The following is a 16,606-nucleotide window of genomic DNA, read 5'->3' as shown; positions in this document are numbered from 1 at the left end:
CGGAATGTGGCACGAAGGGGCACAGCCAGTGCATAGCCCAGTGGGGCTGATTAATTGCTGGGTCCCAAACAACCTGCATCATGGCCGCCGCCATCAGCATCAGTGGCGTGCCTTGTTGCAGCCTGACCCCTTGCTCCTGAGTGGATCGCCTTTAGACTGGTGGCAGTGACCGCCAAACTCTGCTTTAAAATGTGCTGCCCTTTAGTACGGCCAGCAAATGCGATGAAACGTCTAGTCGAGAAGCGGAACTCCTTAGTTCTTTGTATGTAGAATTTTAGAACCCTTGCCACATCCAGCGAGTGTAATGATCTCTCCGCATCAGATGTGTGATTTATGAAGAATGTTGGAAGCACTATGCGCTCGATGAGCGTCATTTCTGACAGCACCTTGGGTATGAATTTCGAATGCGTCCTCAGGATGACGCGGTCCTTAAGAAACAAAGTGAATGGAGGTTCTGAAGAAAGGGCTTGCAATTCACTAATCCTCCTGGCTGACGTGATAGCTACTAATAAAGCTGCTTTCCAGGATAAAAATGTTATGTCACACCTATGGATCGGCTCGTATGGTGGCTCCGTGAGCGCTGCCAGGACCGTGCTCAGGCTCCATGGAGGGATCGGTGTAGGAGTTGGCGGGAAAGTACGCATCAATCCTTTCAAGACAATTTTGATAGCCGGTTTGATGAGCAAAGATTGTTGACCTGCGTTAGTCGTGTATGCCGATACGGCAGATAAATGCACCTTGATGGATGAAAGGGAGAGCACTGCTTTAGCCAGGTGCAACAGGTACGGTAGTATCTGCTCGATGGATGCAGAAAGAGAGTTCACTGATGATGTTCCACACCACTTGGTAAAACAAGTGCATTTTCAAACTTAAGGGGCCCTTGAGGCCTTGATTATATCCCAGCATTCTGCAGGAAGATTCAGCTTAATTAATTTTTCCTGCTCAGGAACCACACATGGAGTGATAGGCTCGCTGGGTCGTGGTGGAGTACCTTTTGATTCTGTTGTGTTAAGAGGCTCTGATAAACTTTGAGGCGAATCGGGGGCCATAGGAACAGGTGATGCAGAGTTGGGTACCAAACCTGACGAGCCCAATCCGGCACTATTAGGATAATCGAGCAGGCCTGTTTTTTCAGTCTGGGTAGCACTCTCGTTATGAGTGGGATCGGAGGGAAGGCATAAAGGAACTTGCCTGTCCAGTCCACTGAGAAGCCATCCCCCATTGAGATGGTGTTCTGGATACCTGGAGGTGAACCTGTGGCATTTTCTGTTGGGCTTGGTGGCAAAAATGTCGATCTGTGGATGCCCCTAATAGTAAAAAATCCATAGGGCTTCTGCTTCGTCTAGCTCCCATTCTGGGATGCTGACTTGTCTCTGCTTAACTTGTCTGCTAGGACATTGTCCACTCCCGATAGGTGCTCTGCATTGATGTGGACCTTGTGATGTAAAGCCCAGGTCCATAGCTTTTGAGCTTCCTGAGACAACAACTCTGACCTCGTTCCCCCTTGTTTGTTTGTGTATTGCATCAAGGTAGTGTTGTCCATTTGGACCGTCACCGCCTGCCCTGCTAGTACCGGTATGAAGGCCTTCAGTGCCCACCGTATTGCCCTGAACATTGATGTGCAGTTGGGATTCTTGGGTGGACCATGTGCCCTTTATATGCAGATCTGCCAATTGTGCCCCCCAGCCTGATAGAGATGCATCCCTCTTGAGGAGAAGGGTTGAAGTTGGAGCTTGGAAAGGCATTCCCTGTAGCAAGTTTTGAGACGTGCTTCACTATCTGAGGGCCTTGTGAAAGGTTGCCACTAGTTGTATGGTATCCTCCCATGACCCGACATCCTGCTTCCATTGCCGCTCCAGGGTTTCCTGAATTGGTCTCATGTGAAGCCTGCAATTTGGTATGAGGAACATACATGAGGACATCATGCCCAGAAGGGATTTAAGGAAGCGGACCGTGGTTGTCCCATTGTTTTGAAACCATGAAGCCAGGTGAATTAGCGCTGATATTCTGTCTGCTGACGGTCTTACTCTGGGTATGTTGGAGTTGAGTTCTGCTCCCAGGAAAAGCACTGTCTTGCTCAGGATTTTTCCTTGTTTATCGACAAACCTAACGCTTTCAGGTGTTTTGTTGTTTTCGTCACTGCGATGCTCACAAGTTTGAATGAGCTCGCCTTTATTAGCCAATCGTCTAAATACGGGAAGACCTCCGTTCTCGATCTTCTGAGCTTTGCTGCCACCGGTGCAAGACACTTGGTAAACACTCTTGGTGCTGATTTTAGACCGAATGGGAGGACACAGAATTAAAAATGTGACTCCCCTATTGCGACCTGAGGAATTGCCTATGGGCGGGATGAATGGGAATGTGGAAATAAGCATCTTTCAAGTCGGAGGGTGGCCAGGAAGTCGTGTTGGTTGAGCCATGGAAGAACGTTCTGAAGGGATGTTATCTTGAATTTGATGCGCTTGATCAATTTGTTGAGAGCTCTCAAATTCAGAATCTGGCTCCACTGACCATTTTTCTTCTTCATCAGAAGAAAACGTGAGTAGAAGCCTCTTTGAATTTGATGGTGTGGCACCAGTTCTATAGCTGTTTTTATGAGCAGCTTGTGAACCTCCAACATGACCTGCTTCAAACGATGCACTTCGCGTGGAACAGGGGCAAGAAATGGAGGTTGGCCCAGGAATTCGATGGTGTGACCTTCGCGAACCACCTGCAGCACCCACTTGTCTGATGTTATTCTTAGCCAACGTTGGTAAAAACGGCTTACTCTTCCTCCCACCGGAGTGCGTCGTGGCAGAGGAGGAGAGGTATTGTCAATGTTTGCGTGCTCTGGGTCTTGGCCTCGTTAGAGCCACGTGTACCTCTCTGGGTGTATCTGCTTATTGACTGATGGTATCTGTCTTGAAAGGTGTTACTCTGCGCTCTTTTTGATTGTAGGAGGGGCAGCTGAAACCCCTGTATTTGGAAGGTGCACCTCGAAAGGATTGAAAGGATCTACAATCTTTGTCCTTGTCTTTAAGGGAACTGATGGCTTGTGCCGTATCAGTGTCTGCCTTTATTCCCTTGAGGTGGTTCTAAATATTTTTTCCAAAGAGGTCTTGCCCATTGAAGGGCATATCTAATATCTGAGCCTGAACCTCTGGTCTAAAGTTTGTAGCCTTCATCCAGGCTTGTCTCCTCAAGACTGTACCATGGGCCATTTGTCTGGAACCTTACTCCGCTATGTCCACTGCCGGGTCGATCATATGGTCGGAGGTAGCCTCACCATCCGATATGATTACTTTGGGTTCCTCTCGCAGTTCCGTAGGCAAGTGCTTGGTCAACATGGACATGCGTAGTCACAGCTCACGGTCCAGCTGTGCAGTCATGGCAAGACCGTTTCCAGCTCTAATGGTAAGCGAGGCCGACGATGATACCTTCCTGCCCATGGCTTCCAATTTACACCCATCCTTGCCAGGTGGAGCTGAAAGGGGCAATGATGGGTTAGCCAACCTTTTTCTGGCTGCAACATTTATGATTGAATCTGGTTTAGTGTGCCCTCTTAAGCATAATGGTGCCGTGTCCGGTGCCTTATACTTCTTTTCCGGTCTTGAGACAAGTGCCGGTGTGGACAATGGCGTAGCCAAAATCTTCGCTCCAGTGTCCCATATCGTATTCAAAACAGGAATCCTAATGACTGTCCTACGTTTGTCTCTATGCTCATAGAAGACTGATTTTTTCTCCTCTGATCCAACTTGCAAATCAAAGAGGTCTGCCGCCTTACCAATTATTGTATGAAAAGACACCAGATCGTCGGGTGATGAAGTGTCTCCTGGGGAGTCCTTCTTCCTAGGCTTCTCTATAATGTAATCATCCCACTCGCTTTGCGTGTCTGGCTCATGGGTAATCTCCCCTTCTTCAGGGTCTGAAAATTCCCTGAAAGGATCTTCTTGCCAGTCGGAAATGGATGCGGTGGCTGGAACTATCGTGGGTTCACTTGTGGGTGGTCTTGTGGGGTCCCTTGGCCTTGGCACAGGTGATGATCTTGGAGGGGAGACCCTTGGCAGCGAAGCACTGAGCGTCCTGCTCCTGGACCTGCGGCGAGGTTCCGGTGAGCGTGCTCTCTTATGAGGTCTGCTCCTGTTAGGAGAACTTCTTGGAGAATTATGGGCGGTGATACCTGCCTCTGAGGAGATCTTTCCATCAGTGTAGAAGATTGATGCCTTTGTCTCTGATGCCTATTAAATTTGTCAATGATCCTCTGCATTGAAAGCATGAGTTCTGGATCATATGGGTTTGCGGGTTCCTCCGTGGTTGGATGCCAGGGAGGACTGTTCTCCCTGGGAGTGAGGATCGGTTGCTCAGAAATTAGTTCGGAATCTGAAAAATCCTCCTGTAGAATGACTACCGGAAGTTTTGCCATCTCTCTTAAGGGAGACAGTTGGGCTCCTATTGGCAGATTGAGGGCTTCCGGGGTGTGGAGGTCCGTGTCCATTGGTTTGAACGACTCGCTTTTCTTGGATGGCATGCTTGAAGTATCTGTGGGCGGGGCCTTGGATTTATTCCTCTCCGTCGACGAGGGATTAATTGTCATTGACAGTGTTTGCGTCGATGGTGGTTTAGTTGGTAGCTTCGTTGACAACGATTTAGTGGACGATGATGGCGTTGTGGATGGTGATGCTCCTTCTCTGTCTACGAGAGTTTCGTTGACGAGTGGTGAGGTTCCTTCGTTGACGATTGCTTAGTTGTGGCCGATTCCGACGTAGACGACGAGGTTTGGAGCATAGTCATTGATGTCTTAGGCTTCGTTGACGGTTTGCTCATCGACAGGTCTTTACTGCCCATGCTGCTCGTAGACTGCGTTTTCGATGACGATTCACCACCCCTGGAATTTTTGAAAACGTCTCCTTACCTTTGGAGGAGGTTTTCTCATCAGGGTGCTTTTTCATTTGGTCTCCGGAACCAAGGGAAGATGTCAACTCCACCTTTTTCTTGCTCCTATGTGAAGGAGAAAAACTTCTTTCCACAGAGGAGGCCCTTCTTTTTAAAGTTTGCCTTTCTGAAGATTTCATAGACAGTACAGGGGCTGTCTTAGCCAATTCTTTATCAGAAGAGTGTCCTCCTGATTCCAAATGTAGAAGGTGTCTTTTATGTCTGTTCTGGAGAGTTTTGTTAGAAAAGGTCTTACAATATCACATTTGTGAATGTTATGAGGATAAAGGCAGTATATGCACTGCTCATGAGGGTCTTTCATGTAGACAAGCTTTTTCTGGCATCTAACACAGTCCCTGAAAAGGGAAGGTTTCTTGGCAGTTTGCTCCTCTGACATGTGTGAAGAAGGTATTCACTCGACAAATTTTGAGTGAAAACCAGTGTTTTCTGAGCCCAGAAACACTGTGTAGGCAGAGTTTGATCAGGGGATCAAGATACAGATGTATTTTGAGAAAAAAGATTAAAGCTAACAGTGAAAAAAAAACGAAAGCTCAGAGAGCTGAGGATTCCCTCTAGTCTGTTAGACTGCAGTGAAAAATCTGAAGATGGCTGTCTGGGGCGGAGCTTAAACCCTGCCACCTCATTGGTTAGGCCCCTAAAGGACCAGAGTGAGGTGGAGGGACGAACACAATTGAATGGCTCATAGGCCATAAAAGGCAATCTACATGGTGTTTGTATGGAAATAATGCATATATATATAATTTTTAATAATGATTTAAATCACTGAGGATTCCCAGTCTGACAACTGGGAATATTCAAGCATCTGAATCTATGCAAGAGCCAATGCTGGAGAAGGGAATGGTTTCTTACCTGTAACTCCATTTCTCCAGCATAGAATATTCCCTGTCGACAGACTGGGAACCCTCAGTACACTTATAAAGCCGTTTCCCATAGGAAAACTTCTGACACTTTTGTGTCCTATATACGTCGTTTTTGGGGCCGTCTACGCATGCCCCACTAGGACGTAACGGTATAAATGCCCCACCCCCGCGGCTCCCTTCAGATTTCGACCCCTCCAACACAGAATGGGGTGAAAACCTAGTAATACAAGTAGATTGCATTCTGGGGAGGCCGGCGAGCGCATGTGAATCCATGAAAGATACCAATGCTGGAGAATTGGAGTTACAGGTAAGAAACCATTCCCTTCTCCAGCATTGGATCTTTCATGGATTCACATGCTTACAATAGAATATACAGCAGTGATCCTGAAAAGAGGAGGTGTGAATGCAATCCGGCACCCTCGTAAGCATACCTATACCGAACCATGCTTACGTATAACTGCAAACGTATACATACGCAAATGTAAATGCACATATCAATATCTATATATATATATATGTATATATATATATATATATATATATATATATATATATATATATATATATATATATATATATATATATATATATATATTACATGTACGCGGTAGCGTCCATGTAGTTATGGTTAAGTTGGTGTTTCCATAGGAAGAGCAGTTTTTGGTGGCTTATAACTTTGCTCCCTCTGGACGAATCCTCACCAAACTTTGCAAAAAGAGTATATGGCCCACTCTGAATTTTTTTGCAAAGTTTGGTGAGGATTCGTCCAGGGGGGGAAAAGTTATAAGGGGGGGTCCCAAAACGTGTGTTTTTTCCTATAGACATAATGGGAAAAAACTTTGCGCATGGCCACAGGCACACCGCTGGACGGATTTACACCAAATTTGCTGCAGGAGCGGGGGCTTGGTCCCGAAAGCGTGCTTTTGCCAATTTGGTGTAAATCCGTCCAGTAGTTTTTTTATAAAATGACCAAAACGTAACGCAAAAAAATTAGTGATATCTGTGTTCCCTTCGCGGACGGACTTCCCTGTTCACTCCGCGGACAGCACCCCGATTGGCCCATGGCCTTGCGTCATGTCCGTGGACATGCGACGTGTTCACTGATTGGACGGCGAGGGGCGTGAAGCGCGTCAGATTTTCTGAGGCGCCCGCCATCTTGCATTCGCGGACGACCGCGTACAGCGCGGTTAAACGTGGATAAAAAATTGTATTAAGTGCCGTGTGTTGGTGTGTAAGAGTGTTTGGGGAGGGTGGGGGAGTATGAGATAGGTTCAATGTTTTGTTTTTTTATGTGCTAGACGTTTTTGTTGTGTTCGATTTGTCCGCTGACAACACGGCTGTTCTGACATTTTGTAAATAAACTAAATGGTGGGGTGTTTAGAGGACGGAGTATGTGTCATTTTTGTTCGGAAGGAAGGTAAAAATGAGCTATCAACACTCGCGGTGTACTTAATTGTTCATAAATACACAAACTGGGGGTGTCCTCAGGACGCTGCCCGTATTGTAATCTGTCTAGTTGAATGTGTTCTAAGAACACTCGCGGTGTCCCGAAATGGTTGCAATTACACAAAATGGGGGTGTTCTGAGAACGTTGTTGTTGTTTGTAGCCGCTAGTACTGCGTAAGGGCATATTGGTCCTTGGCGATTGTCCCATAAAATGGTGAGGGTCATGAAGTTGCATATTTGGACCTGCACCTGGCAGTTGAAGACCCCATCCGCTGGTGTCTGTAAATCGTGACATAGGTAATGACATCAATGACATTTGTGATGTCATCTTTGATGTCCTGGGTGTTAGTGTTAGCAGTGCACGGTGGCACGAGTTATGGTTGCTTATTTTACCATAACTGCCGAATTTCAGGGGTTTTTCGGTTTTACTTTGAACCATAACGTCCCTTTAACTAAGTTTTTTCACTGAATTTCATAGGTTTTTAGTAGCGCAACTTAACCATAACGTCCCTTTAACAAAGTTTTTTCACTGAATATACATATACATGTATACACCCATATATACATATGCTAAAATAGGTACAGACCCTTCCTGAAAAGGGCTTACCTTATTGAAACAGATGGCGCAAGACTGCTCTCCCCATTTGTACATCGTCCGCCTGCTGCCGTTCGAGGCAGTAATGGCGGGTAAACGTGTGAGGCACTGACCATGCCGCCGCCTGGCAAATGTCTGCCAGCGGGATTCCTGCCCACAACGCCGTCGAAGACGAAGTTGCCCTCGTGGAATGAGCTCTCGGACACCCTTGTAGCGGTTTTCCCGCTTTGGAATGACAGAAGGCAATCGTCGACGAGACCCATCGGGCCAGTCCCTGTTTTGAAATTGCTTTTCCTCTCGCCGATGGACCATATGCAATGAAGAGTTGCTGCGTAGATCTAAGTTGTTGAGTCCGATGAAGGTAAAATTTTAGAGCTCTCTTCACGTCCAAGGTATGGAGGACTTTTTCCGCAGCCGATGAGGGTGTCGCGAAAAAGGTAGGCAGGACAATGGACGAGTGTTTATGATAAGCCGTAGGAACTTTTGGAATGAAAAGAGGATTAGTTGACAGAACCACTTTGTCCTTAAAGAACCTTTGGTACGGCCTACGACCAATGCTTGCAATTCTGAGAGCCGGCTAGCTGATGTTATAGCTATTAGAAAAGCCAATTTCCATGCCAAGAACTTCATCGACGATGTGGCCATTGGTTCAAAGGGTGCTTTCATTAACCCTGCTAGCATCACATTAAAACTCCACGTTGGTGGAAAACGTTTAATCGGCGGGAATGTTCGGAACAGACCCCTCATGAAGTGTTTCACCAGCCTGTCACTAAACAAGGGAGACGACTGCCTCCTCCACGTGAACCTAGAGATGGCCGCCAGGTGTACCTTTATTGATTAAAAAGATAATCTGCTCTTCGCCAGGTGTAGTAGATACGATAGAAGTTGCTCCGGAGTTACCCTTAGAGGTTGCACTCCCGGCTGTCCTTGACACCACGTACAGAACCTCCTCCACTTACATGCGTAAGACTTGTTGGTGGAAGGGGCCCTTGCTGCTAGCAGGATTCTCCGACAATCCGACGAAATGCTCAAGGCACCAAATTCCAAAAAGTCAGGAGCCAAGCTGTGAAATTGAGACTATCTGGATTGTGATGCCACACTGTTCCTTCGTCCCGGGACAGGAGATTGGGAACCTTCGGGAACGTTACCGGTTGTTCTATTGACAGGTGAAGTAGGTCAGAAAACCACGGCTGCCTCGGCCAACACGGTGCCACTACGATGACCCGGCAACTGTACCTGCGTATCCACTGCATAGTTCTCCGTATAAGAGGGAACGGGGGGAAAGCGTAGAGGAACTTGTCCGTCCACGGGAAGGAGAAAGCTTCCCCCAGAGAACCTTCCTGTGGCCACCTGCTGGCATACATCTCGCACTTCTTGTTCCTCTTCGTTGCGAAGAGATCCAGAAGAGGCTGTCCCCAATTCTCGAAGAACTTCGACAACTAAACGCTGTCTAACAACCATTCGTGTATTTGGTCCATTTTTCTGCTGAGTTAGTCCGCTTGCTCGTTCCTTACTCAGGCAGATGATGAGCTACGATGGATATATCGTGTTTCAGAACCCAATGCCACACCTTCTGAGCCTCGATGGAAAGGGTTCTGGACCGCGTGCCCCATTGCTTCCTTAAGTAAAACATAGCCGTCGTGTTGTCTGTCAATATTCTCACTATTGACCCTCTGATGTGCGGCAGGAAAGACTTCAAGGCCCAGCGCACTGCTCTCAGTTCCAGAACGTTGATGTGCAGGAGTGACTCCCTCCGGGACCAACGATCTTGTGTTTGTAGAGTGCCCATGTGTGCCCCCCAGCCTGTTAGGGATGCGTCCGTCACTATGGTTAGCCGAAACTCAAGCTCCTGTAGGATACCCCTCTGGATAGATTCTAAAAGCTCTGCCACCACTGAAGAGCTAGTAGGAGCTCGTCGTCGTCGACGGTCAGCTTGTCCGACCAGAGCCCCTGGGCTTGCGTCCACCGGTCCGCCAGGAACTCTTGAATCGGCCTCATGAACAGGCAACAGTTGCCCACTAGAGGAATGCAGGACGCCATAGCGCCCAGAATCGACACAGATTTTCTTACTGATAGTCTGGTATTCATTCTCAGCCGACTTGCCAAACGATTGAGTTTGGTGATTCTGTCGAGGGATGGCTTCACTAACCCTGACTGGGTCTCGAACCAAGCTTCACGACGGCGTCAACGAAGATTTCTCGAAGTTTACTGCAAACCCCAGCCGTTGTAAAAGTTGCATGGTGGCCTACAAACTTGTATGAGTCGACATGGGGGAGGACCCCCTCACCAACAAATCGTCGAGATACGGGTACATATGATGACCTTGCCCTCTCAGCCAGGCTGCCACCGGGGCCAAACATTTCGTGAACGTTCTAGGAGAAGATTTCAGTCCAAAAGGAAGTACTGTGAACTGGTAGTGAGTCCGTCCTACCACAAACCTTAGGAACTTTCTGTGTAGCCGACACATTGGTATGTGGAAGTAGTACGCGTCCTGCAGGTCCAGAGACGCCAGAAAATCCCCTTGCTGAACTGATCGGATCACTTCCTGGAGCGTGAGCATCTTGAATTTTAGGCTTTTCAACGTCTTGTTGAGATCATGCAGGTCTAGAATGGGACGCCATTTTCCATTTGGTTTTTTCACCACGAAGTATCGGGAATAAACCCCTTGACCCTTCTGCGACGACAGAACCAATTCTATAGCACCTTTTTGTAGCATAAGTGCTACTTCCTGCTGCAACATGCTCAGATGGGGTTGAGCTACAAACGCAGGTGGAATGTGCGGAGGGTTGCTTTTGAATTGCAGGGAATGTCCGTACCTTACTGTGTCCAACACCCACTGATCCATTGTTATTTGCTCCCATTCGTCGATGCAGTACGATACTCTGCCTCCCAGAATGTTCCGTTGCCCGTCATTGCTGGTCCTTGGTCTGCTTATCTCTCGTCGACGACGAGTAACCTGTTCTCTTCCTGGAGGTCTGGTAGTCCTGACGTCGTTTTGCCGCTTGAGAAGCCCATCTGTATCCCTGGGAGGGGTACGCCGGCCTACTTAAGGATCTGTCTCTCGATGCCGAGAATCTGGAGTTTCCCGATGCTCCCCTAAAGGGACAAAAAGACCTGAAACTTCGACCACTCTGGAGGGCACCTAATGAACGTGCTGTGTCCGAGTCCTCCTTCATGCCCTTCAGGGCCTCGTCCACCTTCTCGCCGAACGGAAGGTCTCCTTCAAAGGGCATATCCAGCACCTTGTATTGCACTTCTGGTCTAAAGTTGGTGCATTTTAGCCAGGCTTGCCTTCGTAGAACCACCCCGTTATTCACCTGTTCAAACCCCGATTCTGCGAGGTCCACCGCGATGTTTATGGCATGATTGGAGGCCTCTTCACCTTCCCTGATGAGTAATATCGCCGCCTTGCGATGTTCTTTCGGAAGATGCTCCAGCATAGGTGCCAGGCGGTGCCACATCTCTCTGTCGTATCTGGCTACTATAGCCAGAGAGTTGGCCGCTTTCACTGTGGTTGCTCCTACCGACAGCCCTTTTTTGCCAAAGGCATCCTGTCTTCTGGCCTTAGTTTCCGGGGTCGGGGGGGTCGTGCACTTGTTCTGGGCTCTCGCCTTTCTCACTGCCACCGCTGACACCACCAAGTCAGGGGTTGGTTGGGAGGACAGACACATGGGGGTACGTTCTGGGGCCTTACATTTTTTCTCTAGGCAACCTTTTATTGCCAGTTCCGAGAAAGGGTGACGCATGGTCTGCAACCCCTCCTGCCACACATGATCCAGGATGGGTACGGAGAACACCGACCTTCTTCTCTTTCCCATGTGGTCGAAAAGAAAACAGTCCTTTCTCTCCTCTTCCTGGGCCAACCCGAATTCTGTACACGCTTTGGCCATCATGGCGTGAAATGACCCAATGTCGTCCGGGGGAGACGGCTGAGCCGGGCTTCTCAGGGTTTCCAATTCCACCTCAGACTCTCAGGTTGGATCCCTGGAGGGGGAAAGTGAGACATCCGATAAGGTTCTCCTGTCCGAGTCCGAATCTATCAGTTCTCCCTCCTCGTGGTGTGCAGCTGAGAGGTCTTCAACCGCTGGCACTGACGTGCGAATTGACGGAAGTGGCTGACGAGACGGGCCCGGTTCGTCGATGGCCGACCTGGCGGGAGTTGCTTGAGGTAGCCTCTCGTCCAGTGTCTTCAACAAAGTCTGTAAGGTGGATAAAACCTCCAGCGACAAGAGTGACTGCGGATTAAGAAGAGGGGTAGACCCCAGAATGCTGACTCCCCCGGAGAGAGGCTTGGTAATTCCTCGTAACCCGAGGTCTGCAAGGCCAGCTACTCTCACATCCTCATCTCCCGAGGACACCGACAAGGCCGCCCCTTGCTGCAGTAGGGTCTCTGGCAAAACCGGGTCGAATACTTCTGGCCCCAGGCCTCTTGCGGAATCTCCGTCGACGAAGCTAAAGCTGGCCCCGTCGTCGCCGTCACCATCTGCGGTCCAAGAATCGTTGAGACCAATTGTGTCAGTGGCAGAGAAGGGATCGACGACTGCCCTGCTGTCGACGACGGTGGTGGTCGTGTAGGTCCCTGAGGCGTTCCCACCTTTTCCGAACTTGACTTACGCTTCTCCGCTTCTCGACTCGAGGCCGATCTGTGGTGATCGCCCGAGGAGGATTTTGACTTTTCCTTTCTGCCTTTCTTCGTCGAAGATGAGGATGACAAGGCTTTCTTCGACGAGGACTCCTTAGAATGGCTTCTCGATGATTCCTTCTCCGCCGGTCATGATTTTTTCACCGGGGGTTGCGACGATGTCGAGCGGCGCGGGGCCCCTGAAGATTTTGACGCTGAGGGCACGCTGCGCGTGGAGCCTACCTCCGAAGGTGGGTATGCCCCCGCTCCATCGTTTAACCATGCCACTAGTCGCCGACTTCGATCTTTAAGAGTCTTCTGGGAGAAGCCCTTACATATGTCGCACTGGTCTGCCGAATGATGAGGGTGTAGACAATATACGCAATCCATATGTCCGTCCCCCTCATACACTTTATTCAACCCGCACGTAGCGCATGGGCGGAACAGTGCTTTCCCAGACATCAGGACAAAACTCCAACAGCACAACCTTGACAAAATAGTAGACTACACGAGGTGCTCCCGATACTTTGGAGACGGTTTAAATCTGAAGGGAGCCGCGGGGGCGGGGCATTTATACCGCTACGTCCTAGTGGGGCATGCGTAGGCGGCTCCAAAAACGACATAGATAGGACACAAAGATGTTGGAAGTTTTCCTATAGGAAACGGCTTTATAAGTGTACCGAGGGTTCCCTGTCTGTCGACGGGGAATATTCTAAGCATGTGAATCCATGAAAGATCCAATGCTGGAGAAGTTGATCATCCCCCAACTGACTCAAAAACACTGAGCGCCTTGGTTGTTTACATGACCATCAATCTGAATTCCGAGCATCCAGAGGCACGGAAACTACTCTCCTGAACACCTGTGAAGAACTGCTTGCAAATCTTGACTCTAACTCTCCTGCAGTTCTCATTCTCCTTGACATCTCTTCTGCCTTTGACACAGCCAACCATTCCATCCTCATAAAGTGGATTCAAGATAAACTTGGTATCTGGGTTGGTTGATCTACTTCCTCACGGACTGCAATTTCCAGGTGCTCCTGGGCTCCTTCTCCTCCTCCACCACTCTGTCTTCACGTGGTGTTCCCAAGGGCTCTATCGTTTCACCTTGGTTTTTGAACATCTACCTTGCACCTTTTGCTCACCTGATCTCTGCCTACTCTCCTAATTTCCAGTGCTATGCAGATGGCACACTACTCTTCTTCAAGCTTCCCTCTTCCTCCTCCTCTTCCTCCTCTATCATCCCTGACTGTGTGTTTGCTATTCAGTTTTGGAGCACCTACAATGATCTCTGTCTTAATGCCAGTAAGGCAGAGATCCTTCCTATCGGGACACCTGCTCCCCATTTCCATACTACACTCTGGCCGTCCTCTATCGGCTCACCTCCCCCTCCTTCCACTGAGGCCAGAAACCTTGGCGTCATCTTCGACTCCTCCCTCTCCTTTACTCCTCACATCTTGGACCTTGCCAAGAAGGCCCACTTTCAACTTCACTTCCTTAGGGGAATTCTCCCTTTCCTCACCTTCCCCCAGAATGTCTCTAGAGCGCTGGTCCTTTCCAGGCTAGACTACTGTAACAACCTCTTCCTCAATCTTCCTCTTTCTTCGCTCTGTCCTCTTCAATTAATCCAGAACAGGGCTGCAAGAATTATCCTTGGTCTCAGGCCCTGGGACCGCATCTCTCCAGCCAGGGTCGGACTGGGACTAGAAATAGGCCCGGACACACAAAAAAAAGTGGCCCACCCCTCGCCTCAGAAAAGTGGCCCACCCCTCGCCTCAGAAAAGTGGCCCACCCCCCACCTCAAAAAAGTGGCCCTCATGCGACTGCAGAATAACCTGAAGAAGGAACTTGGATAGAGGTAGCTAATAGAGGCAGGCCCACAACAGTAAACACCCAAATGCGTGCATTGCAATGCCCCCATCTACCTTAAACACTGGCCTCGTGAAAGAAGGTGAGTGAGGCGTTAACATGCTGCACCCAAGCTCACCCGTTTCAGTGCACACAGTCAGACAGTCATTCATGCACAGATAGGAAACACTTCTAAGATGCGCGTGCGTAACGTGTAGCGTAGTGATCAAGGTAGGATGGCTGCCCGGCCAACATAAACAGAACACACTGCTCTCTAAAGCCCTCCTTTGCCCACCAGCAGCCCAACTAACGTTTCTAAAATACCAAATGACGTTTTTAGTGATATATATTTTGGGTCAACGTAAGTAAATGCGGGCGGGCCTAAAATAACATGTGACTACGTGGGGATATGGCAAAAACAAACGCAGAACAAGAAAGACAAATAACAAATTACAAAACTTTTCACCCAAAAATGTAAAGTAGCCAACCATAATAAATAAGTGATCAGGCTGCAATGGATGGAGTCGTAATTTGCTGGGGGAGCCACAGATGCAGTGACACTTGCAACTCAACAAACAGGAACACGTTTGAAGGCAAGACGCAAGTTGTCGAGGCTAGCGAGAGTGCATGGCCAGATTATAGAACACACACACACACAACAGCACACACGGCTTGTCACACGCAGTTTAGCAAATCTGTTAAACACCCAGAAAACAAATTCCACGCCGTGTTTGTTTCTATTTGTACAAATGCTGCACATCAATGGCCTTTAAGAACACCAGGTTAAACTAAATTGCTACTGTTTGAAAGAGCCAGAGAAGAGTGCCGCCGGTGTGCCCCATCCATGGAAATCAATGCTTGTGTCAGAGAAAGCAATTAACAGTTGTGTTTGTGTATTACAGAACGTGGATGTCTGTAACATAACATTAACATATCCAGGCAGTGCTACGTTTACATTAGTGCAGGAAGCATGCACGCCAACATCTGGACCGCAATGAAACGTAAAGTCTCTTGCAGTGGCTGTTTTAAGTGTGTTCATAATGAGACAGAAAGAGCAAAAGAGGGGACTAGTTAGGGGTGACGAGTGAGGCAACTTGGCATTGGAAATGAGAGCGGGTGAATTGTTACGTTTGAGGGAGTGTGTGTCGGGAATGAGAGTTTAGGAGGATGGGGGAGAGCAAGAAGATTGAGCAGTCAGAGTAAGTAAAGTGTGTAGGTTGGGGGAGAGGACTGGAAAGGAGGGAGAAGCCGAACTCGACGAGGATGAGATGGGGAAGGATGTATAGGGAAGGGAATTCAGGCAGACATACGAGTGAAGGAGTAAGGCGTGAAATGAAGGACCACCTTGGAGACGAAATGATGGAGAGTAGAAAAAGAAGGAGGAGGGGCCGAGTGTGGCATGCGGAAGAGGAATAGGCAGGAGAGCAAGTTGGAGGGCAGGAGTCAAGAGAAGGAAATGAGGAAAAAAGGGGCAGAGGCGCATATGAGTGGGGGGTGGGGGGCATGGGAAGGGCAGCATGAAAGGAGGGGAAGTTGCATTAATATAGCTTTAGAAATAAAATGGACCACTGTACAGACAGAAATGAACAGAGGCCAGGAAGCATGGCAAGGAATGAGGGGTATCAGACAGAAACAGGTAGGGATCAGAAACGTGGTGGGGCGGGAGGGGTTAGAAACAGTTGGGGAGGGAAGGTTAGAAACATGTGTGGATTAGAAACTGGTGGGGTCAGAAAAAGGGGAGGGCTTTAAAAACAAGGTCCGAGGAAGGAGCAGGTGGGGGGGAGAGGATGGTGGGCCCGCAGACAAGAGGGGGCAAACTGTTGGAACTTGGAAGAGAGAGGGAGAAGGAACTAATCAGGGATGTGGCGGACGCAGGGTGGTGGGGAAGAGGGCAGGCGCGGATAGAAACAGGCAGATAAGGAACGGAGAGTAACAGGGGTGAGAAGAGGTGGGAGGGGGCAGACAGACATTGTCTGGAGGAGGCAACTCTGGGGAGCAAGGTGTTAGTGGGGCCAAGAGTGGATTGAGATGTGCTGGGGGAGGCGGTGGGAGGGATGGGATGATGGTAAAGTGTCGAGAGTATGGAGTACTAGCAGGAGGGACTGAGGCGGGAGGGGATGGTATGGCAAATGGGGGAAATCGGGTTGGTGAGAGAGTCAGAGAGAGTTGGGGCAGTGGGCACAGTGTGTGTGGCAGGTGGGGCGGTGTGGTATATTCGAGGGGAGACGCGGGCCGAGGCAGGCAGTGGCACAGGTGTTGGTGGGGTGTGTTGGGAACCTAGAGTGGAGCGCGACAGGCAGAACAGTG

General features: G+C 49.1%; 1 long non-coding RNA gene across 1 annotated transcript in view; it reads right to left on the bottom strand.

Annotated features, from left to right (window-relative positions):
• LOC138527026 (uncharacterized) overlaps positions 1 to 16,606 on the bottom strand; it is a 377,963-nt gene that overhangs the window by 360,011 nt on the left and 1,346 nt on the right. The window lies entirely within an intron of this gene.

The sequence above is a fragment of the Ambystoma mexicanum genome, chromosome 14, assembly GCF_040938575.1.
Source record: "Ambystoma mexicanum isolate Mex_15411 chromosome 14, UKY_AmexF1_1, whole genome shotgun sequence".
NCBI classification, from domain to species: Eukaryota; Metazoa; Chordata; class Amphibia; order Caudata; family Ambystomatidae; genus Ambystoma; species Ambystoma mexicanum.
Note: the sequence above shows the minus strand (reverse complement) of the source record. Positions and strands in the feature narration are given on the sequence as shown.